General features: G+C 33.3%; 2 protein-coding genes across 5 annotated transcripts in view; one reads left to right on the top strand and one right to left on the bottom strand.

Moving 5' to 3' along the window:
• Positions 1-25,498, bottom strand: part of LOC136969273 (ninein-like protein) — a 110,325-nt gene that overhangs the window by 35,354 nt on the left and 49,473 nt on the right. The window lies entirely within an intron of this gene.
• LOC136969274 (XK-related protein 4-like) overlaps positions 1-25,498 on the top strand; it is a 42,764-nt gene that overhangs the window by 2,112 nt on the left and 15,154 nt on the right. The gene's annotated exons all lie outside the window — the stretch shown is intronic.

Consider the following 25,498-nt stretch of genomic DNA (forward strand, 5'->3'; position numbering starts at 1 on the left):
TTTAGAGTATTTTTGTTTGTTATTGCCTAAACTTCATCATTACCAACCATCCTGTACTTAGTTTCTATCGATTATCGTTTCCCCTCAATAATAATAATCATTACTTAGTATCATTTTCTCGTTCGATATCATCACTTAACTTTTCGTGTGTCCTTCTTTGCATAACATCATTCTACTTTGCAGCGTTATACATAATCTAATTAAGTTTGAATGTAACTAAACGTCGTTTCGTCGGGGTCAAGAGTGTTGTTTTTGTGTTTCTAACATCGTAACGATGTTATTAACATTCTTTACTCCTACTCGCGTACAATAGGGGCATTAAGAAATTGTTACGGATTAAAAAATTACAGGAAATAGCTCAATAATCATAAAAACCTATAGAGAAGTTATACTGTTGGTACGTGACTCTACCCAAGCTCGGTTAGTTTAAGTAGCATTCCCAGAGGGTGCACACCATCTAGTAAATTCCAAACGTGACGGAAGCTGCCAGGACGAAGCAATGGACGACTTGATCTCCGGATATAACGCTTTGGCCAGTCAAGCGTATAGGGTGTCATTGTGGTTATCCACAAGAGACTCTTACGCACGTTAGTTATGAATGAATGTCGCTATTGTGGTAAATGTTCGATAGCTTGTTACGCAAGTTGCCGATCGACCACACATTGTTACGCACACGCAAGAAACTACTAAACAAATAATACTCGTTAAGCAAAGCAACCATGCAGACTTAAACGTTTCGCGAGTAGAAAGGCAAAGAAAATTAAACCAATTAGTTTAACTTACAAAATAAAATTACGATAATAATATTTAGAACTGTACATCAAAATGTCCCGGAGATAAGAGAGATTAATATTTCTTTTATTTCTTTTTCCCCCTTCCCTCGAACGAGAGACATCGGTAATGTTATTAATTGCAAATTCACCAGTCGAGGTTGATCTTTCTTTTCTCTCTCTCTCTTTTTTTTACTGAGACAAATCAATATTTTAATAACATTTGACTAAAACGTCATAAATTTATATTACTTTTGAACATCGTTTAATTACATCTAGAGATATAGAGCACAAAAGTTCGCAGGAATTGTTGTTTTCCTGCGAAGTCACCATTAACGTTTTCGATCCATCAAAGAGTACAAGCCGCAACGCAAAAGGGAAAAGGAGGAAAGAACAGAGAAGAGGAAGGAGGAAAAAATATATCATAAATTGCTGACCCTGCAAGACTTAATACCACTTATTATGCAAGAAGGCGAAAAGACGCAATTCTCAGCAATTTTTAACCGCGCCTTGTTAATATCTGCGAGCAGAAAAGGCGAGAGAAGCGTCAAACCGACAAGAATTGCGAAATATATTTCGCCCGGTTAAATTAATAAACTTAGCCATTATCCAATTGAAAAATATTTCTACGGTTGTTTACGTAGCCTTTGTTTATCAGACGGAACGAGATTTGTGCCTGTTGTTCCTTTCGATGCTGTTGGTTCCCGTCCCCGACAACCGAGGAGCCAATTTAGGATGGACAACGACGAAAAGGGCTTAGTTTATGTAGCATGACACGAAGCTATCTGGAAAGATTATCTCTCCTCCTGTATAGTTGACTTTCTCGGATAATAGGCACTTTTTATTATTATTGTTTCTTGCGGATTGTACTCATAGCGGCGGAAAATGAAGATAAAAAATGGCGTCGAATCTTTTCATTTGGATTTTTATATACGAGTGAATGTTTTTAATGAGTAGATTAGACTATGTTGTTGACTGGAAGCCTACTTGTTTACGTATTTGGAAAAAATTCTCTGGTTATTTTGGAATTTCTCTCGGAGTACTTTTAATGTTGTTTACATCGCAAGATTGCAATTTAGTTGTGGGGCGTCAGAAGGCCAAATGCAACTGTTCAGTCTAAATTTAACACACTTGCCGGGAAGATTTCCATAAAACGACCATTTGCAGCCATCTAGACATGACGACGACAGAGAGGAAGACGAAGCTAATGAGCTTCACTCTAATGAAAAGGAACGGATTCTAGGCAATCGGGACAATGGATAAAGATTGTTTCCGTATCGAAAGGCAATTTTATCAATTTTATTTAAGTAATAAAGTTATCGAACACGACAAGAGATGGCGCAATACTACAGAGAATATGGCCAAAGACAAAAAAGGGGAGGCGGATGACATACGTTACAGACACCGTTGGCGCTTTATCGAGTCTACACTTTGGATAGTAAAGATTAAAGGATACGAAAAGCATTACGAAAAGACCAAACTAAAACCGTAATTCTAGCAATACAAAAGGCATTTAAAGTCGCCTAACACAGAAAAGATTTCAGGAGCATTTGCCAAGATCCGTTCCAACGGGCATAGATGAAACTTAGCTTGTCATTGGCCAAGATCTCAATGGGACGTATAGAAAACGACAAAGCACTCTCGAACGATGACAATAAGGCCGGCCTTGTCCGGCCATCGAGGAATGTCGTAAACACCTGCAGCAAACTATATAGTAGCATCAGCCAGACAGGGAAGAGACAAAAGATATGACGCCTTCACGTCATTGCTCTCTTCCAAAACTTTCCAATCTAGCCAATTTTCTCGTTACCGAGTTAAATAAAACTGCCAACCTTACTGGATATTGAGAATGTCATCGAGTGAAGCAAGACTCTAGGCCATTGCCAAGTAAGATAATTGAATTCCTAGTGACGCCAGAACCAATCGACAAACCTCGATGTATTTACGATGACCGTAATGACAGCATCCTTCCATTTCCAATTTTATAAAACTTTATTGTAACGTCGCAAATCACATTGAAACTAAACTAGACACAAAAATACGTCTCTTTCTCTTCCTCCCTCTACTAAATTCTCATCCAATATTTGTTGATAGCCCGGTGTTTATGACCTGAAAATTCTCCTTCGGCTTCATACGTTTCCAGTAATGGTTAATACACTCATTGACAATCTTCTTTTCCTAGTATTTACGTTGACAATTTAAGATTTATAAATTCCATTTTATAAGTCCAAAGTTATGTTTCAAACTTCCAAAAAAAAAATAATAACGTTTCGTCATTAAGAATTTAATTACTTGCACAAAGAAAGAAGTTTATTTTAGTGATTAAGAAAACCAGCAAAGAGTGACAATGTCATTAATCCTGAGGGTGCAGGTGCTACAATTGTGACTACCACTACTTAATGTTTCCATTTCAACTGTTATTTCATTATCTACTATCACATTATTAAGTTATAACGACCGAAAAAAAACAGGTATCACGGGGATTTTTCGGCATTTTTAATGGTTAACATGTCTTGTTTTTAAACACCTTCTACCTAATTCACTACTGATTAATATCGTGTAAACAAACATTGAATAAACTAATTTCCATTGTTTTTTTCTTCCCCCCTTAATTGTTATCTTGATTAATAATTAAATAATATTTAAACAAGCTTAAAACTTAACTTTTTCTAATTAATTTCTCTTAAAAAAACTGCAAATAAACAATTTTTTTTCCTCTCGTTTTTAATTATTATTAATCTACGTTAATAAAATATATCAGGGCAATTGAAGGTGTTAAAAAAAAAAATTTCATTCAAAATTATCTTAATTTTTATAACGATTTTAATATTTTTACATTTAATTTTTCACTAATTAATTAAAGGAAAAAATTATAAATAAATTCTCTTTCCCCCCTTTAATTATCATTAATTTATTACAGTAAAATATACCACAGAAGGTTTTTTTTCGAGAATTTTTATTTATTAATTAATTATTTTTCATAAAATACATTAATTTCTTTTAATATTGCTTATTAAATTAAAATATTAATTCGTGATTTATAATTATTGTTATATCATAATTCAAAGTATAATTACATTAATTTTTATTCATTAATACCTGTTAAGATAGTTGAATTTTTTTAATAATTCACGTTTAAAATATATACATATAACTAGAAACAATGATTAATTGAGCTTAAAAGGGCGTTAATAAGCATTGTTTTTTTTCCCCCCTTTAAATTTGCATTAATTTACAATGATAAAATATATTTAATAAGTCTATTGCATATTTTTAAACCAAGTTAATTTATTATTTAGTGTTTATTAATTAATTTTAATTATTTATTAGTAAAATATTAAGCTGTACTTTAAGTAACTATTTGAAGCTTCACTATTTAAATAATTTCTTTAGAAAATAATAATAATTAAATAGAATTTATACATTTAAAATTGAATTTTTCTTCTATAATTTATTATTAAGAAGTGCAATTTTCTTAGGTTTAACTTAATTTTCTCTCGATCAATTTCGAGTAAACAAGTTAAATAAGAGAAAGTTAAGGCATTTTGAATGTTAAAAAGTTTATTTTGGCATTTTTCGAGGGTTTAAAAGTTTAAAACTGATCGTACACAGTCGAGTCGATTTGAATGAGACCTGTAGAATAGAATAAAAAGAACATATTGTACACCAAGCGAACAAATATTTGTAGAGTAAGAGAAGTGTCCGAGTTGATGCCTTTTATAACATTGAATAGCAAAGGATTTGATTCCCAGGAGGGGTGACCTGTTAAAATTTTATAGTCAATGAAACTTTGATGTATTAATGTATGAGAATTTACTGAGAAGAGAAAGAGAAAAGTACAAACAGCAGAAAAGACATCAACTCATTATAAAGGAAAACACCGAAAACTCGATGGAAACTTTATAAAACTTGATGATTGTTTCATCCGCAATTACATTTAACATTGAAATATTCCATAATTGGAAACGTCACATCGATTTTGTTTCGCCAAAGATGATTTTTATTGGTAAATGGAGTACTGAAAGGGTTTCTTTCTTTAATATAAAACCACGTTCCCGTTGGAAAAGAATTGTTTGATGGGGGATAAAATCAATTTTAGATTAAACCCAAAACATTATTAAATTTTCTTCTTCTTCTTATTTTTTTTTTCTTCCTTTAAATCCAATTTTTATTCACTGAAAATTCATGAATAAATCGAATTTGAAAGTTTCGATATTATTGTTATTATCGTTTCTGAAAGGAAGAAATTGTGAAATTCGTGGTGAGATATTATTGAAGTTTCAAATTTAAAAAATTTTTATAGAATTTTCTTATTTTACTTTCTAGTAAGATAACATTTTGTGCAGAGGAGAAAGGGAGAGAGCTACTGTTTGGAGTCAAACAAACATCATTACTGTGCATCTCGCTCCAACAATTATCTTATTAAAATGTAATAATTTTTTTACATATAAAATTTCAAATACTCATTACTTCAAATCCTCTTTTCTATAGTGAAAGAAGTATAAAAAAACCTCTCTTTTTTCCTGTTTTTTTTTCTTCTTTCCTTCCTCTTCTTCCGCTTCCACCTAAATTATAGCGAGCGCAATCCGACTTAATCCATCAGAACAAGTTTTAAAAACTTTTATATATAATTCTTCCTGTCGAGACGAGAAAAAAGAAAGAGAAAAAAATTAATTTGTATGTGGCAGAATTTTTGAGTGGTGAAGGTAATCAAATTGGCAGAGGATGCTCTCTAGTGTATCTAAGAAAAGTTTTCGTCCGGACGGAATATAACAATTTAAAGCAGGTCAAGCGGAATGAATAAAATAAATTGCTGAATTTCCATATTTAATCCAATCATGGACTGCACGTCTTTCAGTCTGTTCGTAATTTAAGTAGGTAAATTGATTAGGTTGGTATAAAGGGAGGGAAATATTTGCCATTGCTCTATTGGAAGAGGTTGAAGCCAATCAGAAAATCACTTGGTCTCGCGCTACATCGAACAATGAGACGAGTGTCCAAATTGGAGAGAGGTCATTCGAGATTTCTACACTCGTTCCTTAAAGTTTCAGTGGGTAAAAATTACATTGTTTCGAGAAAGATTGGGGTAAATTGTTGCTATGGCTGGATAGAAACTCCTTCTTGCAAGCACTGATAAGAAATTGATAAATGGAACACATCGTCCACTCTAGTTAAACCAAACCGAAAAGCCAACACTCACTTTCAAGAATTTAAAGAAATTTAGGAAATTCTATCGTCGACTCTACTATAAAATCGGGGGAGAAATATATATATATATATATATAAAAGTAGAGGACACGCGTTAATCAATTTTAGATAAAGCAATGGTTGTTTAAACGGGGTGAGATGATTTAGAAACACGTATCTACACGTACTTTCCTCGACTGTATGGCGTGACCGAATCTTTGGTAAGGTTATTGTGAGGTGTTAACGGTGCACCTGGCCAGACGAAGATGAGATCGAACATCTGCTCTGTCGAGGTTTGGACACGCTAGTAGATTTAAGCGAGATATCATCGACTGCCATCTTCCAGGACACGGGCAACTGCAGTCTCCCGTAGAAAAAAAGCGAATCTGCAAAAATCTGGTGTTATCCGAATGAAAGGACTGCTAGATTGAAAGGATTCCTATTCCCAACCTTTTCTCCGAGTTAAATTTTAATATTTTTCCACTTTTTCCTTTTCTTCTTCGCTCCTTGTCAAAGTGTTTTGTAAATTTAAAACCGCTTATCCGCATCATCTTTACGCTTTCTTCCGAATATCTTCTTTCGTTCCATTATAAACACGTTCATCCTTACGAGGTACGTAAATTAGGCGAGTCATCAATCGTAATTCTTGCTTTGTTTGATAATCAGTATACAACCAGCAATCTACTTAAGATAATAACGTTTTGTGTTAGCTTAAGGATTTCATTGTATAGAATTAAATAATGAATTTTATCCAGAGAAAATTCCTATTAAGAATTCCGGATGCATCAGAACTTGGAATGCGAGTTGGGCAGTTTCCATTCTGCCAAGATGTTGCGTGTTTGCAATTCTTGTTCTGGCACGGTGTAAATTCTTATTGTAAACACGAAAACAACCTCCGCACCATCTACTACATTAGATTAAAGCGGTTAGATCAGTCGATAATTACTTAAAATTATGATTTCTGTCGTGTAAACAGCCGAGGAGAAGAGGGGAAAAAATCCATAAAAATGTTTAAGACTCGGCATTTGGTGTCAGTTAACTAACAAAGTAATTATTTTACAGATAGAAAACAATCTTCATCTACAAATTGCATCCTTAAAACAATACACGTAGTAATTTCCTTGAAAACTAACGACAAAAGAAAAAGAACAAGGGAATTGTTGCCAGCAGAAAAGAAATGGTGATCTACAGGTTAAAATTGCGAACGAGCTGTGGATATCAATTTAGAAAAAAAGAAGTGGGAAAGAAACCTTTATTAGCAGAATGATTAGAGAAAAAGCAAAGAATGTGGAGATAGAACAGAGATGGAAAGAGTTTCTCCAGTCTGGTCACGCACACAGCAAATTAACCCCACGGAGGTGCTAGCGGTTGGTTGGCAAAGTCAGTTCTGTGATTGAACAGCTCAGTGTGCAGCAGACAGAGACAGATGTAGAGTCAATTAGAGTGATCGTCTTCTCGAGAACTATCCAACAAACCCGCTAATGCCTAGGTGTTTGTATTGCTTAACGAAGTACAACTCTATTCTTACAATAAACTCCCAAATATCCATTTAATGCCGAACTTTTTTCAATTTTACCATGGCATTGGAATTAAATAGACATTATAGAAATTTACAATAATAATAATAATAATAATACAAATTGTTAGCGTACAGTACGTGCCAATTGTAAATTGAGTAAAGCGCTAAACTGTTGCATATTTAAAAGTTCTCGTGCCAATTTTCTTGAGACGGAAACCTGTTTTTAAATCTTCTCGGTGGCAAAAGAAGAGTTAATTCTAACTCGATGATGGGAGTAAAGATTCGAGATTTTTTTTCGTTTTATGATAAACTAGACGTGTCCCTATAGCGATCTGTATCTATAAATATGACAGGAGGGATCGTTTACTTCTTGACGTGTGTCATGAGAGATGCTTCTTTCAACCCATGTAATGTAGTCCCTATATACGTTACTGAATTTGATCCACTTTCCCATCACGCTGGCGCCAAGCTGTGTGATGGTTTGCGGAAATAATGGGGTTTGCAGAACTCCCAGATCTTGTGACGTTGAAGATGACGATAAAATCAAATCAGACTGTTTTCTTTCGTGCATCTCCACGACGTTTGTATTTTTTACTATTTATCAATTAAATTTCGTAAAAATGATGGTTTTTTTCCTTATAAACTAGAGATTTTTAAGTATTTTTAGATAAGATGTTAAGCGATAATAAGTATTTGAATTGATTTTGTCCCGGAGGAAAGAAGGAGAATGGGTAATTCAAATTATTGACTGAAGATACAGCACGGAACGTTCTATTGTAATTTATAAGACGAAGGTTAAAGAAGGAAAAACGATCTAAAAATTCTCTTTTATAGTCGTTGTGTATGTTTACAACAGCTGTTTGGCGGCTAAAAAAATTGTAATGACGTAAAAGATAAAGAAAGTGGCAACAGCCACATATTTGACATCCCAAAGGGGTGAAACAAACTTTCTTAGCTTCCTCGGTAATTAACAAAGAGAAGATTCGACTCGATAATCGATGACCAAGAAACTCTGGCATTCCCTTCGCCATTCAATTAACCCCAGCACCTAAATAAGATTTCACGCGCACGCTTCGCACCCCAACCAATTTCCCTTCAGCTATACACATGGCATGCAGCTCATAACAGTTAACACGGTTTAGACGAAGCAATTTAAATTTATTACCATTTGATTTATCCCCCTTTCTATCTAAAGATAATAAATTAAAAATCATCTAAATTCGAATAACTGATAGATAATTGTATGTCGGCTTTCCCGCAAATCTCGCTTGTAACGCAGTGAAGACGAATTTACAGGTTTATGTTTTAAGCGTTAAAAAGCGATTAATTAACGATTTTAAAAGTAATTTGAAGATTACAGCGATCGATTTTAATTAAAATTAATTTAAAGAAATTGTAATTTTGCTAAAATCAATCAAATTTAATTTGTGTTGAGTGTTTTGAGAAAAAATTAAGCCGCGTACTGTACAAGCTTTGTAAGGTTTTTTCAAGCAAAAAAGTCACTATCTGAAGGATATAAAACGCTTTCTCTAGCACAGAAAAGAAGAAAATAGAGAAAAGAAAATCCGAGTTGACTGCAAAAAGTAAAATCTGAGTTAAAAAGGCGAGATACGCTTAAGACAAGTCGATCCACTTTTACTATGCACTAGACGCAACCACTCCCACTAAGTGTTGGCAGTCGCCCATTGAAATTCCATGGCTCCGTAGCCATGGAAATGAGTGTCTATCACTGCAAGACGTCTCTTCAATCCCTTTAAGTAGACATGACGGCCCGTGTTGGGGATAGAAGCTCTGCACGCATTGTATCCCAAGAGAAATGCGGTAGAAAAGAATACGTAAGAAGTCTTACGAACACCTCCCACACGTAAATGGAAAAGGCAATATGATGTTGCTTTTTTTTCTGCTTTATCGAAAGGGGAGTTTTTAATTTCCTAAAAAGGCTACTTATCGAGAATGTTTAGGATGAGAGAAAAATGAATAAATGGGAGATGACTTGTAGTTTACCTAGTGCTCCTCTGTGCATTTAAAAGATCGAGTGTAACACGAGATATCGAGAGTTAATGTTAAAAGTATACAGTTTACAAAAATATCCAATTTCTTATTATATTTTTATGTTAGGTTAAAAGTTGTTTTGTAGGAGATTGCTTTTTTTAAATAGAAAAATATCTAATCGACTTAAAACCATCATTTGGCCAAGAAAAGCAAAGTTGGGAATAGGAGACGGCTGAGTAAACAGACAATATGAAGAAGTAAATCTAATCATTTCAGATAAACACAAATACAAGGTCAGGCTTGAAAGAAAACATGTTCGTGATGGTTTTTCCGCATTTTCTGGGGATAGCTGGCGGAAACTAAAGACAGGAAAAACAGTATTTGCACATAATACGATTTGCCATGTCTGCAATGACTACAACATTGCAATTTCCGTTTCCAAGACGAAGGACGTGACCTTAGGCATACACTAGTCGTCGTTGCTCGTGTCGTATAGAAGCATGCATAGATGAACACGTGGGAAAAGTGAGTGTGAGTAGTTTGATGATGTCGTAAATTCAATAAAAGATAGGTCAGACGAAATAGTTGCGTTTATGACTCGATTTATGGCTAACCGGGTTTGTTTCTCGGGAATAAACCTTTTTAAAGACACAAATAAAAAGTCGGACGGTGTGTGAGTCGCCTTTACAAATAGGGGATTTATAACACTGATTTTATGCTTAACCACCATACTTATGTAATAAAAAGCAATTTTAATTTTTAAGTAGTTTTCTACCTCTCTGTCATTGCCTTAAATTACCTTACACATTTTATCCATTAGTTATTTCTACATTTAAATTTAATCATTAATTCTTAACATTATTATCCACTTAGAAGTCGTATTTTCGACTCCAATCTAGCCATTTCTTAGTCGCGTTAGCTACTAGACCCCATTTTTTCCTTCTCGCCACTTCTATTATATCCTCAGAAATGCAGTTTTGTCTACAGGGACAGATTGTCTGGAGCATTAGATTCCAACCCGTCGTTTTGCCTTATTTCCCTTCCGACTAGAAAAAAGAAGAATTTAATTCGCCTTGACGATCCAGCAGGGAACCAAATGTAACACGCAAACCACATCCTGCTGCTGATCGTGCAGGTAGACCAAAGACACCCGATTCCGAGTTGACAATACAATACGTTTGGATCTTTTAGACCAGCATCCAGCTGGAGATAAGACAGCATCACGTGATGCCTCTAGATCGATGAGGCTCAGAGGATCCCATTCCCGTTCCAGGGTGAAGGCATCTTACACCAAACAAGACTTTTTATATTACCCCAATGCATCATTATTGCCAAAATTATGGAGCTAAACGTGTGACTCATTATTACAAAGAAAAACGTTATGAATATTGATAAACTCTTCCAGCATCATTATCCGTTTACGAAGGATAAACACGATTTGGAGCCAGCCAAGAAGATATCGTGGAATATCTCGAATTACGTAGGATAAAATAGGAATTTTAGGAGCTAAACAGCTGCTACGAATCTGGACGAGTGATAAAAATCCTAGAGCCACATCAGGGAAGTTGCGTATCATCACATAATGAAGCTGTAGAGTAATTTGGCTCTTGTAATATTCTAGCAAAACATAAAATATGTCGGTGAAAATTTTCAGCTCGCGCTTAATTTGTTAAGATGGAAAATTTATTTTCGGAATAAAATGAAGAGGTAAAGAGTGTAGGTAGATGATATACAGGAGCTGTCAGCTAATGTTCAAATTATAATATGTAAAAGCAGATAAGACAACAAGAATAATCTAGCAAATAAATTGTAAAAGAACGGAGAGAGAGCAAGTTTTGTAAATGAAAGAACATTAACCGGAACTTTTTAATAAAAACTTTACAATTATCCACCTTGAAAAATGCCTCTACTCTTTATCAATATTTGAAAAATGGATGCGGGATGCACCGCATCTGTCCGTTTTAAGAAATTCTCGAAGCTGTTGTCTTATTTAATAACGGCTTCAACTATTTCTCTCGTATTTCTTTATACCCTTTTCTTGGCAAAGCGAAAAGAAATTGAATTGTCAAGATAACGGCGCAACGTCTAAAAGTATTTGTGGGATTTCATTGTACAGATGCTAACCAATTTATTCTATTCTTAGAAAATGCATAATTTCAGACTATTCTTTACATTCCCGGGGCTCAATTAATAAGTAAAATTGGGCATTTTTTTCCAAGTTTCCGACGTGACATTCGTCAAACGGGATCAAAACGGTGATTAAATGCGTTGGTTGTGGCTTAGTTGTACGCGTATAATTCTGTACAATTTATTGATTGCTCATCTTCCCGCTCGTATGAAGAGAGCAACAAACGTGGCATAGTTTAGAGTTGTTAACTGTGAATGAAAGATTTACGGTTGACAAGTAAAAGCGCAGAAAGGAGCGAGAATGCTACTAAAAGAGCTCGCAATATCCCCTACTGCAATAATGACAGTTTAACAATCCAAATACATTATTTGCTGGTATGGAGGTTGGAAGAGCTTTAACGATGCCGGAGTGCACCTACATTAGTTTCTTTCCTTTCTTTTTTTTTCCTTCCCCTGATAAAAATAGGCGGTTCTTGTAACGTCACAATGGATGCCGTGTTAAAGTTGTGTCGTAGTAAAGTGTGTATTCTCCTTTACTCTGCAGGGAAGGTGGTGATGTGGAATGACCCGTGCGTGTCCCACTGGGGATAGAGGCTCGTGTCCATAGACCCGGTGCTAAAAATCGATTCGGATCCCCTCCCCTTATAAAAGGTCTTTCGCTTCATTATCCATCAACTCGCACATTCTTTCACCACTTTTCCGGTTAAAACTGAGCATTTTTCACCATTTAAAAGTAAAAAAATCATTACACCCAACAATAATTTATCAACTTTTATTCACAAAAATGAATGAAATTCGGTACCTTTGGCGCAAATTAACCTTCAACGGGATCAAAGTTAAGACAGCGATGAACACTTTAACTTAACATTTAACTGATGTTGATAATGAAGAAATCGGGGAAATTTAATTAATCAAATTGCTAAATAACGTTTGCTTTTGTCCGTAAATTAATCTTGTTAATGAGAATAAAGATTTTACCAAGCCAGGAAAACGATGATGAATTTTATGTAAATAACAAAATTTTAAATTAATTTAATATATTAATAAATAGGAATGGGTTAGAGAGAGGAAGAGGAAGAAGAAGAAGAAAAGGAAGAGCAACATTCGTTGAAAGAGAATTTATTCCAATAAAATATAGGAAAATAAATGTATTTACTACGAATCTTGATTTTTGTAAAATTCTGAATTTTATCATTCATCATATATAAAAAATAAGATAATAAAGGAGTGGGGTTTGCAGTTTGTTGAATGCCTCCCCCATAATGAAGTTAGCTGTGGTCACGTCTTGTCTTTAGTTGTGCACGAGTACCGTTCCAAATAGAAATTTCTCAGAAAATAACAGAGTTGTAGATAAATTGAAAGATCTTTTATGTCAGAAAAAGAAGAGGAAGAGAAAAAATATTCCTGTTTTTTTCCCCTCTCTCTCTCTCTCTCTCTCTCTTAACTCGCGTCTAGAGATGAATAATCAGATTTAATTATCCTCGCCAGTTAGACATGTTTGATATCGCGTATAAATTAAACCAAAATCCCTATAACGATTGCATATTTCTAGTCATTAATTCAACCTATTAACAACGATTTGGATGGTAGAAAAGATCTTCATCTTCTCTTTTACGTCAAGAGATGGCTGCATGATAATTTGTTAGTTGCATAAATTCGATTTAAAAATCTAGTTTTTTTTTTTAAATTTATTGGTTGAATATAAAAAGAAGGAAGAGGAGAAAGAGGAGGAGAAGAAGAAGGAAGGGATTTAATTCTGTAGGGAGCAAGCAAATGGAAAAGAACTTGGTTAAAAAAGAGACCATTCTGACGTCAAAGTTTTACGATAACAAAGTCATACGAGTCAGAAACACTTCGCTTGGTTGGACTTTCGCTTTTCTCTTTTCTAACTCATTGCTTCAACTTTAGTTTCCTCCTTCAATCAACAATATTTCTATTCTTTGCATGTTCACCGACGAAATTATATTTTTATATATAGAATGGATTCGATGGCAAAATGCAATTTCTCTTCTACTTTTCCAATTTCTAGTAAGGAATTTTTATAATTACGTGTCTTAGAAAAGTAGGATACATAAAATAAACAAACCACATGTGTGTACTTTATCGTGTTATTCTTATACATATAAGATAGGAGGCCTTGACTAAGGCCCAACGATTATCACCTAGCTTAGTCGTCGGTCATAATAATAGTACAAGTTTGCTGGGGCATAATGGACCCCCTACCTTATATTTTTACAGTTTTGGTTTCGATCTCATTTTCTACGCGTACGGTAGCATTACTTATGACATTTCAACGATAACAAATTTGAATATGTTTACTATTTTCCTCCTTTTTTCTTATGAAACAGAACAGTAAATCCGATTCTTTCCTTCTTTCTTCTTTTATCGCTTTATTTTTCTCATAATTCTATTTTGTTTTTTTAGTTTGTAATATTGTGTTGAACGTATTGTTTTCATTTCTAGCTAATTATATGCCCTTTTTTTAAAGAGAAAAATAAAAAGAACATATTTTATTCTTCTGTCGAAAACGTATTTAACAATGCTACTCGGTGAAGTTAAAAGTTAGATCTTCGCCATTGTCGACTGGTGGCTGTCTGTCGATTGATTTTTCTTCTCTTCTCCTCCTCACACATTCCTGAGTAAACGTACGACAAAATCACCAGATTCGAATTCATTGCATAATGTACATAAACATTTCTTCCTGTCTGGATATTCTTTATTTTCCCTTCTTATTGAAAGGTGTTTATACTCTCCAAGAGTTTGTTTTTCTTTCACTATTATTCATATATATCTATATATATATATATATATCGATGAAGACGAAAATATCCTCCATATAAAGCTGTATATATAATATAGATTACAACAAAGCAAAACGTCGCTGTAAAAGGGGGTGAATGTAAATAAAAAGAAGTCTGCAGTAAAGAAAAATGCAAGAAAACAAATTATTCTTTCAAAAAATTACTTCGAATGAAGCGGAAATATTTAATATTTAATCAATATTTTGCTATCGTTCCTTCTTCTAAGCGCAACGTCACAAAGCCCAGACGAAATAAGAGAAATTTTAACAAATACTTCTGATTTTCTTCTTTTTGTAAAAAAAAAGTAAGACTGAATTTCAGTCTTTTGAAATAATTACTTTATCCATTCGACTTAAATACACATGACAATGATGAATTTAGTTCCTAAATAAAACGAATTTCTACCCCCTTAAAAGGCATAAAGACATGTTATTTGTTATTTTCCAATGATTTTACTGTTGTCTTCAAATATAAAAAAAATAAAGCTAAATTAAATTTTTAAACTAGAAAAATAAATTAACAATAGGAAGAAAAGTAATTAACTATAATTAAATAGTATTAAATGCTTTCAGAATTAAAGCCTGGCTTTCTATTATTACAGATACTTTACTAAAAAACACACACACACAGTTTATAATGTTATAAAGGATTTTTAAAATATAATTAACGTTTATATTTAATTAAGTTTCGTTAATATCTAATCACTTGCTGTAGAAAAGATGTTTTTACACGTACATAAGAAGTATAAATATATAGAAATAGGTGGTGTTTGTTTATGTACGGTGTGAGGTGACAATGCATGATTGAAGCAGCATAGTCGTTTCCTTGCTGTCAATCCGCATGAGAATGGCTGTATCTGGTTGTTTGTGTACGAGAAGAGTGGACAAACAGACGTTGACCAAACAGCTGCGCCCGATCCATTGGACTCGCAGAAGGTGGACGGCATCTTGTGCACATACTTTGCTCTTGGTTCTTTTAATATTAAGAAACAATTATGTAGTGAAACGGGTGGAAGTTGGCGAGTCGAAGCACGTAAATTCGATTTTGTGTCTGGAGTTGCAGTTGTAAAAAGTCAGCAGGTTTTGTCGACGTGGTGTTTAAGATCCGTCCAATGTCGCCATCACGTTCGCTGACACGGCCTGATTGAATGGTTTTCAGCATTCGTCCGAAATCTAATTCGACTATACAATATTCACTCCACGCTCGCTAAACTGGAGCTGTTTGCTTCGTGATAAATGTGTGACAGTCGTTGCACACCTGACACATATGGCTATATCCCTGACATTCTCAACCTCACCACATTCAATTCTAGCACCCTTCTCTTTATCTACGTGATAGGCATTCATCTGACACGAATTTGTTGCGTTCTTTGTGCTTCGTTTCCTTTCCTCCTCATAATTTATACAAGCCATTCCGATTTTTAGCGATTTTCTGCTCTTGTTAAGCTAGAAAAGATGATGACAGACTCGTAATTATTCATAAACCGCAACTTTCCTACTTATGTAAATGACCAGACTCGAATTTTTCCTTACTTTTTCTTCATCCTAATATACACATAACGTTGAAATTTTAAAACTTTTGTATTCATAACGTTTGGGGAAGAGGATAAAGGGATAATAATCATCAATACAACATAATCTTCCATCTTTTCTTCCTTATGTAATGTACCCTCTTCCTCGTCTATTGTAACGTGGTGTCATTTACATCGAATTTGCGACATACTTTGATAGTTTCTATACCATAATTTATAAAAATTATTCAAAATTTTAGAAAATTTAAGCTTTTATCTGTCGAATGGAGAAGAAGATAAATAGATTAATAATCATTTACTAGAAAGATCTAGTATCATCTCCTTACATGTAAGATGAGTATTTATATGGCACCGATTTGTGATATATTCGCTTCTCTTCCTTATCCTGGGATATTTAAAACATTAGAAAGTCCACATCGGTAGATAAGAGTTAAAGAGAACTATCATCTTTTATGTAGCACAATCTTTCTCCTTGCGTATAAGACTGATATTCATGCGCTATACTTTGCCTGATTTCTTTCATCATCATAATTTATATAAGACATTCAAACTGTTCGGTAATTTTGCTCCTCATTCGGCTAGAAAAGAGGATAAAAAGAAACATAATAATCATTAATACACTCGAATGTAGCATCTCCTTCCGTGTTCGTGTAATGCACTTTCATCTTTCTTCCTTTCGCTTCACGAATTTAATTTTTATAAATTATTCAAAGCTTTATCAGTCGAGAAAATATAGAAAATTATTCATATATATGGAGAGAAACCATCTCGGTTCTTTTCCTTTTCTTGTCCGAATAATGAAATCCACTCTGCTTCACTTAGTTACAGGGCCTACCTCTTATATCACTTGATTATCGTATAGGATTTTCAAAGCCAATTTTCTCAAATACTCCTATAAGTGGTAAAAAGCTTAAAACATTCACGGTAACCTTTGGCCTTCGCGCATCATCTTCACGTAGTACTTCATCCTTCATCATCATAATTTATACAAACCATTGAAATTTTTAGTAATTTCGCATCCTTATCAGCTACCGTAGATGATAAAGAGTATCATAATCATTCATAGAACAGAATGGAGAAGACACGACTGGCCAGTATGTCCATCCGGTTCAACTGGCATACAAACATCTAATGGATATTTAATTAGGACACCGTCCATGTTTTCTGCACTCGCGTCATGTCTAAACAGAATTTATTGCTCATCTTAATTACTATCCATTAGTCGGTGTCTGTGCAGGACTCGTAATGATTCTCAATTATACGTAAGCAGAGATAGGAACCGACCGAAATCGTTGATGAAGTCAAGATGCTAGTGATATATGTTGTAATATTGCAAAACTGATGAAATGCCCTCCTTATGCTGCTGACATTCAATCTGTACTAACTGCTTTCGGATCGATTATGATGCTTTTTAAGCGCATTTAATGCATAGAACAATCTTCTAACTTATAATACCGATCACTAATTGATGAGAGAAGCTTAATATTATTGTAGTCGGGGCACATTCGATGATAATACAAGACAAACAAACAATGCAGGTATGATAATGAAGCTATTAGCTATTCAGTCCAGCATCAGTTGTTACACGCATGAACATGCAAAATTACTATTCCTAATACCCGATAAGTACTGTACATAGTTAATAGGACAAAGAGAGAAACTTAATTACGAAAAGTACACGTCCCAATTTCTAACGGCGACATTTTTTCTCTTATTCTTCTTTCTTTTATCTCGTACTTACGACGTTTCTTTTGTTCTAACTTTCTGGACTGAAAGAAAAGAAACGAAGAGAACAGAGCCTAGTTACAATACGTCTCCCTCCCTCTTCCCAATTACAGAAAACAGTTAATTCGCTCTTCTAAGACAATAGGCAATGAAGATCAGCCGTTTGCAACTCATCAATCAATCGATCCGGGGATTGAAAAACCATTCGAGACGAAAGAAAATTTGGATTACAGCCGAACCCGCACCTTCTAAACGGCACACGTGTCCGAATAACTACACCAGATTGTTGGAACCACCACCGAAACCATACTTCAATTAACTGTGACTGGGATTTAGACCAACAGACGACATAATTAGGACTTAAGAAGGACTACACTTAAGTGGCCATTAAACCTTTGCTAATGATAACAGTTTTTTTTTCTTCCTTCTTGTTCTTAACTAAATCCTTCTTTCCTTACAAATCCTGGCGTGTGCTACTTTTTCTCCACTCGATAACAAGCTCTGTTTCTGCAACTCCAGATTATGAACACAGGCAATAAAAAGGCCCGTTTAATCTCGAATATTATTAATTAAAGCGATTAATCTGTTTATGATTCTACTTTAGAAATCGATAGAGAAGAAGAAGAATTTTTTTCAAATTTTTCCCCCCCCTCACAAACCGAGTCCTAACATCATAGAAACGTTACAACCAATCAATAAAGGAAGCTGTTTTCACTGGTAAACTTCAATATAACCTCGTCAAAGAAGCCATAAAAACCATATCCCGGTTAGGAGTAGCATTTTTAATATCACGAACTGAGAAAATGAAAATTGTTTATTTAGAGCAGAAAGAAAAAATCAAAAAAAAAAGACACTCAGAAAGGGATCCTTTTATACTTAGAAATAGCTTTAAGTGAAAGAAGAAGATGGAAAGAGCACAATCGATGTGTAGTAAATTAGTTCATGTTCAAATTGGAAGTAATTGGTATCCTGGTGAGGAGCAGTGGTCAGTTGATATCTCCTCCTCAGTTACTGCTGATTCTTACTGTCATTTGTTTTATGTGACCACATTAGTTTCTCTTAGTCACTTTTCCTTAACGAAGATAAGAAAAGGTAATTAAATTACCCATCAAATTGGCAGGAAAATTATTGTAAAATTTCAAGATATCATCTGATAAAACGTGCGAAAATAATAATTAACTAACGTCTTTATGGGTACTTAAAATATAAACGGTTATCATTAACTCGATGGGGGCGAGATAACTCCGTTTGTTATCGATATTTAACTCAAAAACTTTAAAATTTTCCTATCTTAATTCGTATTTTCATATTTTACATCACTAATGATACGAGAAATGCATTACTCATAGGCTCAAACTATGTTTTTTTTTCTTTAATAAGAGGAATTTTTGTGGCATTCGGATAATAATCCTATTTATCTCGCTACTATGAGCAATACAATCTAACTATGGATAGAATTAGTGAACAAACTTGATTTAATATATCAATATTGATAATTTAATTAACAAATCGATTATACGGTAGCCTCATGTAATTTTGAGGAGGATTCGCCTATTATCCTTCTATGGGGATAATAGGAATAATTATAAGTCCTACAAAGGCTACGAAACTATGAGGTTTAAAGTGTAAAGGCTCGGGGGATTCGGTTCCGGTGTTAATCCTCCGAATTAAAATTTTAATTATTTTGACGTTTTTAAGTAGAATATACATAAAAAAAATTCAATTTAATTCTAACTAAAGTCGGGTTTTTGTTAAAGGAAACGTAGAAAAAATAAATGAAACCCGCTCACAGAGAAAAATAATCATTGAAATGATCAAGAGGAGGTGAAAAAAATAGACAAAAATTAAACAAAAGAACAGTTTCAATAGGGAATAAATATTAATGAATGGAAGAAAAAATATACAAAATAAATAGAAACGATGAGGTTAAATTAAAGATGAAGAAGAAGAAGAAGAGGGGAAAAAATCATCTTAATCAATTCTAGAATTTTATAAGGCCACATTTCGGATTCGCCATTTTTTTTTCGTGAATCAAAATTTGAATAAGGGGTTTAAATTTACAAATATTCTCTATTTACGATAAAAAAAAGTGATATGTGTTTATATTATATTATTTATGGAAAACAAAATCCCAAGATTGTGGATGGAAATAAGATCGGAACGAAGGAAAAAAAAGGTAGAAAGACGAAAAAAAAAATCGAAATATAAAAAAGTGCTTGCGGTTGACAGGACAGAAAATTTAGAAGTAAACAAAAACGCCAAGATGCAAGTAGTGTTGATGGATGGTCAACACCTGAGATACCTGTGGATATTTGTAGAAGAAAAAACATCAAAAAAAGGCCATGTTTGATTTATATTTAAGGATAAACTCCTGACCTCTCCGGTTACACGAGAATGTTGAATTTTCTATAAGAATAAGGAGTAAAATGTAGAATATTTTCTAAAATAGATTATTTAAATGCAAAAATCACATTTTAAAATATATAAATCTTTTAAAAGTTCTTCGTAAAACAAATTCGAATAATTATTTATAAAAGTTGTTAGACGAATAAAGGATGAGAAATAATTATTCATTAACATTTAGACAGCTCATATTTCATCAAAAGATAAAGCATAGGAACAAAAAAAAAAAAAATAATGATTGGAACAAAACAGCAGGATGCTCGATAGGATTTTCTGACTCCATTAATTTTCATACCAAGCTAAAATCCCCGGAGAGAGAGAAACCAAGCCATATGCAAAGTGGGATGCAAATATTTCGTCTCGACTATAGATGGATACCGTTCCTAATGTTTATAATAATATGAAAATTACATATATTTTTAGATATTATTACTAATTTTGTTTGCTGGATTGTCTTAACGATGTTTCTCCAAAGTTAATTTGTATCTATCTATAATTAAGTTTGCCTTATGGAAGGAGAGAGTCCACACACACACACATATATATAGTGTATATATATATATATATATATAGAAGTTAAGGTAAAATATGCGACAATATCGATCAGTAACGGCGTCTGTGAGACAATTATTTTCTCTAGCAAAGCTCTGACCGTTCCATTAGCAATTCATTGCTCCAACAAGACGGTTAAAAAAAGAATAACCTCCGTTTTCATAGCCAAAAAAGAAGTGCATCTCGGTTTTCTTCCATTCTATCCAATGGAAGATCCGAAGATGAAGTTTTTATCTAACAATTTCAGGAAACTATTTTATTCCTGTTTTATATGGATTCTGATTGTAATTTTGTTTTTCTGTGTATATATTTAGACGCGATTTTTTCGAGAGAGAGAGAGAAGGAAAAAAATGTAATTTCGGCGAAAATGCTCGAATAAAAATGGATTCTCTCTAGAGAATCGAATATCTTCTCCAGTCTCTAAACATCCGGGGAGTGTTTTCTTCGCATCTCGATCGTATTTATTCTATAATTACATTTACAATATAAACAGTTGGGGCCATATCGTCCAAGTTGTGGACCAAGAGGTAGTAATATTGACATCTGATCTATCTCTAGTTTTAATTAAACGTCTCATCCCCGGTATTACTGCATTCTCGTCTTCATTATGCCATCATCAATCATTTATGTTATCATTGATTTCATAATCGACCGAGACAATCTGTCAACCGGTGATTTTAATATCGTTTCCGTGCTATCATTGTTAAAGGTACAACTGTACAGGATAATTGAACAAATAACCAACAGGGACGAGATCATAAACTATAACATCTTGTAATAGTAATTTCTAACGAATTAAATTTCGATTATCTGCGGAGTTAATGAAACCCTCTCTCCTCCTGTACTTCAGCATCCCAGGGATGCAATTGGAAACGGTAGCTTAACTTGGCTACGTGCTCTACAGCATGGAGATGCGGTGAAGCGCATTCAATTCCTTCCCTAAATTACCGAGACCGGGTATAGAGAGAGAGAGCTTGTCACGTGTCCTCTGGGCAACGCGTCACTTCCGGTTGACCGAACCGGAAATCACCGGTGCGGGTTGTGCATCTATCACCAAGGAAGTAATTACAATAGAGTGTGCAACCTTAATTGACTGCACTTTGACGAATTTTACGTTTAAATTATACATGCGCTACGCTGTATAATTTAAAATCCCGTGTAAAATAATACCCTTTGAGCTTCTTATAATATCGAAATTTTCATTATGAAACTTTTAATCAATTTTATTTTTTTATGACTCTTAATTATGCTTGGAGGATTGTTTGGCCATGTTTTAAATTCCTCTCTAGCAAAACACGAGTTCAAAGAAGCAACTAATAATATTTTCGGAGGCTATCATTAAGAGATTTTTTTTATTCTACACTTTTTTCTTCGCTTCGGGCTCCATTTGAAGAGTTCTTTTCCTGTTATGTCTTCGAGATAGTCAACTTTAATATCGTTTTCATTTCTTAAGAGAGTTTGAGAGTCCTTCTTGTTATATCTTTAAATCTTTCGAGATCTTTCTTGTTATATTGCCTCCAATTGGTTCATGATCATTCTCCATTACGGTCTTTAGACCATATAAAAAATGTTGTAAGATTATTTTATCCGTCTCCAAATCTTCCAGGATCATTTTAAAATTTTTTTCAAGAATGTTTATGTTAAATTATATATATAAATCCCTAGAATCATTTCAACAAACATCTCAATATTGTTGCTCCAGCATCTTCCGCATCTCGCATCTCTCTTACTTCAAATTTCGGGATCAGTTTTGATGTTATTTTCTAAGAGTTTTCTTATGTTTCCCTCTCCGTTAAGCTATTTTCCGTCAATTTTATTATATATAAATTGATAAAATGATGCGTAAACAGGTAAACAAGCCTGTTAAATTTCAGCTGATGCCTTAACAGAAAATAAGATAAAAATATTAATTATATAATAAATATTTTCGTTAATTCTCCTTAAATAATTTGTTATATTGTAAAGATAAATCTATAAACTTTACATCGTTTGTTTTGGTGCGGTAATTTAAGTAGTAATAAATCCATCTTACGTAATTTTAATTGGTTTATCATTTATCTTCATAATATTTATAGCTATAAGTAAATAAAAGATGTTTATTTTTAGTAATGATGGTAATCTCATTAAAAGTAATAATACTTTAAAGTATCGAGTTAGTAATTGTAGAAAAAGAAAAAAAAAGTAATGTAACCTACTCGAAAATATTCCAGGATATTAAATACAAGCATAGAATAAAACGGGTAATGCTTTGAGGCAAGAATAATAATACCAAAAAGATTAATTTAGTGAATAATAATTTTTCTCATCAGCTAAGATAGCGCTTAAGGATATTATTCTTTCTGGAAACAATAAAGAAAACTCATCAATAATGCCAGAAGTTGACTTCTTTCCAGAAATTGATAAATCTAAAAAGAAAAATAGAGAAATTCTCGTTTCTAGTAAGAAATAATTCTTTAAAAAATATATTTTTTTATTCTGCGCTTTCTTTTGCAGCCTTAATATTTAAGAATTCTTCTTAAATATATTCTATATTTAAACAAAAATTGTTCGTAACCGAATGAAAGAAAAGCCGGTCTGGAATTTCCTATTGGATAAAGGTCGGGATGATCGGGATGAGGGAGAGCAAAAGATGAGTTTATAACGTGTACGATGGTAACAAAAGAGATAGGCTTTTTTTTCTTCTGGTGGGTGACAAACAAACTAGTCATTCATCATAACTCTCTAAGTTAAGGAGACAATTGGAAAGGAGATAATAAATACAAGTCAAGGTGCCGACGACATCCTGCAGACAAATGTTCCATCAACGCATTTATCCTCAACCCCTTAACGTCTACAGTTTTGGGCACAAAGTTTTTTCTATATCGATTCGAGAACTTAATTGAGATCACATCTTAACGCCAGATGCTGCCTTGACAGGTGACGGTATATCTTGAGAGCAAACTTGATGAGAATTCTTGCTCTCTTTTCGAGTAGAAAGTTCAGAGAAACATTGAAGTCTCTATTAAAAAGCCGAAAAATCTTGCCATATAGACACCTATCCATAGGTCCAGATCGATTTTGTGTGTTACTAAAAATATATATATATATATATTTGGGAAATTTATCGATTTCGTCCAACTGTTCGATGTCTATATAGAAAATAAGCTAAAGTTTTCTATCGATTGCGGTTAAGCTTTCATTTATTTACAGGAAAACAGATTTTTAATCGTTTAATCTCTAATCAAATGTGTAAATAGGTTTTGGTGGAATATAATGTTAAGAATAAAAAACCGGTAATCTAACATCTAAAAAGGTTTCTATACGAGCCTAGTTTGTCAGGAAAACATTTAAGAGTGTCAATACTCCTTTATCAACAACTTAATGGCATTTTATAAAGTTTATAAATAGCAGATAAAGCCGAGATAATAACGGAAGAAAAGCACTCTATATAATCTGATGATACATAGAGACTTTCTATGGATCTAGAACATTCTCAAACAAACGCCTAACACAGGATAACGCTGTAAAGAAGCCCTTGAATACGTGATTGAATTAAGTAAACTTGGCTTGATAGAATGCAGAGGCTAACGACCTCTCAGCATTTCCTTTAGATACTGAGATACTAACACAAGTCGCAGGTTCCAAATCGAGTCGTACAAGTAGAGAAACCAATTACACGACTACCGAATTTACGCGAATAAATATTCTTGTACGGTATAATACCAATTACACTGCATGTGTCCCTGCAGGAAACTGTCCTGGCTTCTGAATATGGCAGCTCTTTTTATTCCCCTACCACCTCCCTTTTATTCTGACACCCACGTCCTTTACCTTTATCTACAATCACCCGTCAGTTAAATCTTTATAAAATTATATTAGCTTCAGAATAATTTTTATTCATTTTAAAACGGCTAAATCTTAATAATTTTCTTCTATAAAAGATTTATTTATAAACGAAGAAAAGTCATCCTGATAGTGATCATAAAACTAACATGTGGAGAGGCTCCCTTGAGAAACCAGCAGAATGTTTAAGAGTATATTAAATTTATAAAAGATTGTTTTTTTGCCTACGTTAAATATTCTTACTTTAAACATACACATAGCCTTAGCCGATAATTTAATTTCGCTATAGAAGAACACGATATATACTTTAATATATTTTGATAGATCCCTGTATTAAAGATAAGGTTTTCATGTTTACGAAATGTTTTTTACAATAATTATCAAAGAAAATTTATGTTTTGGGCAGTTAATTCCCTTTAAAAATATATATATTTTTGGTGGGATTTAAGAGGCTTACTTCATGTTTTTTATGAGTATATTTTTCTTAGAAATATCTGAATATTATTTATCTCGGATATAACTGAAGCGTATATAGTCTCTGGTGGACTGAAAGTTTTAAAAAAAATATGGAAGAAATCTGATCCGTACTTGGCGATTGACTTTTTTTTTCTTTTTTTCCGAAAACAATATATTTTGCGGATCTTATTTTCTAAAATATAAAATAACAAAAAGTTTTTCCAGCAAAAGGAAGAGAAAAAATAATAAAAATAAATTATCTTAAAATCGTTTGGAAAATATCATTTTTCTATATTATATATGGAATTTCCAATTACAAACAGGGGGGGAGGTTTTATTTTTATACAAGAAATTCTATCAAATAGTAGATATACCCGAACAAATATAGGCGTATAGGCTACTCGTATATATACGTTCACTTTCTTCTTTTTTTTTTTTTTTTTAAATTGCCAAATCAATAATTTTATCTTCTCACTCTTCCTTTCTTTCTCTGTATAATTAATAGAATTTATAGATTTTATAATAAACCGAGCGGAATTCGTATGTTGATAAAAGAATAAAGCGTTACTCCCCTGATAATTAGACTTCACGGGAAGACACAATGAAAACCTAA

Source organism: Centruroides vittatus, unplaced genomic scaffold (assembly GCF_030686945.1).
Source record: "Centruroides vittatus isolate TY-2023 unplaced genomic scaffold, ASM3068694v2 contig_1776, whole genome shotgun sequence".
NCBI classification, from domain to species: domain Eukaryota; kingdom Metazoa; phylum Arthropoda; class Arachnida; order Scorpiones; family Buthidae; genus Centruroides; species Centruroides vittatus.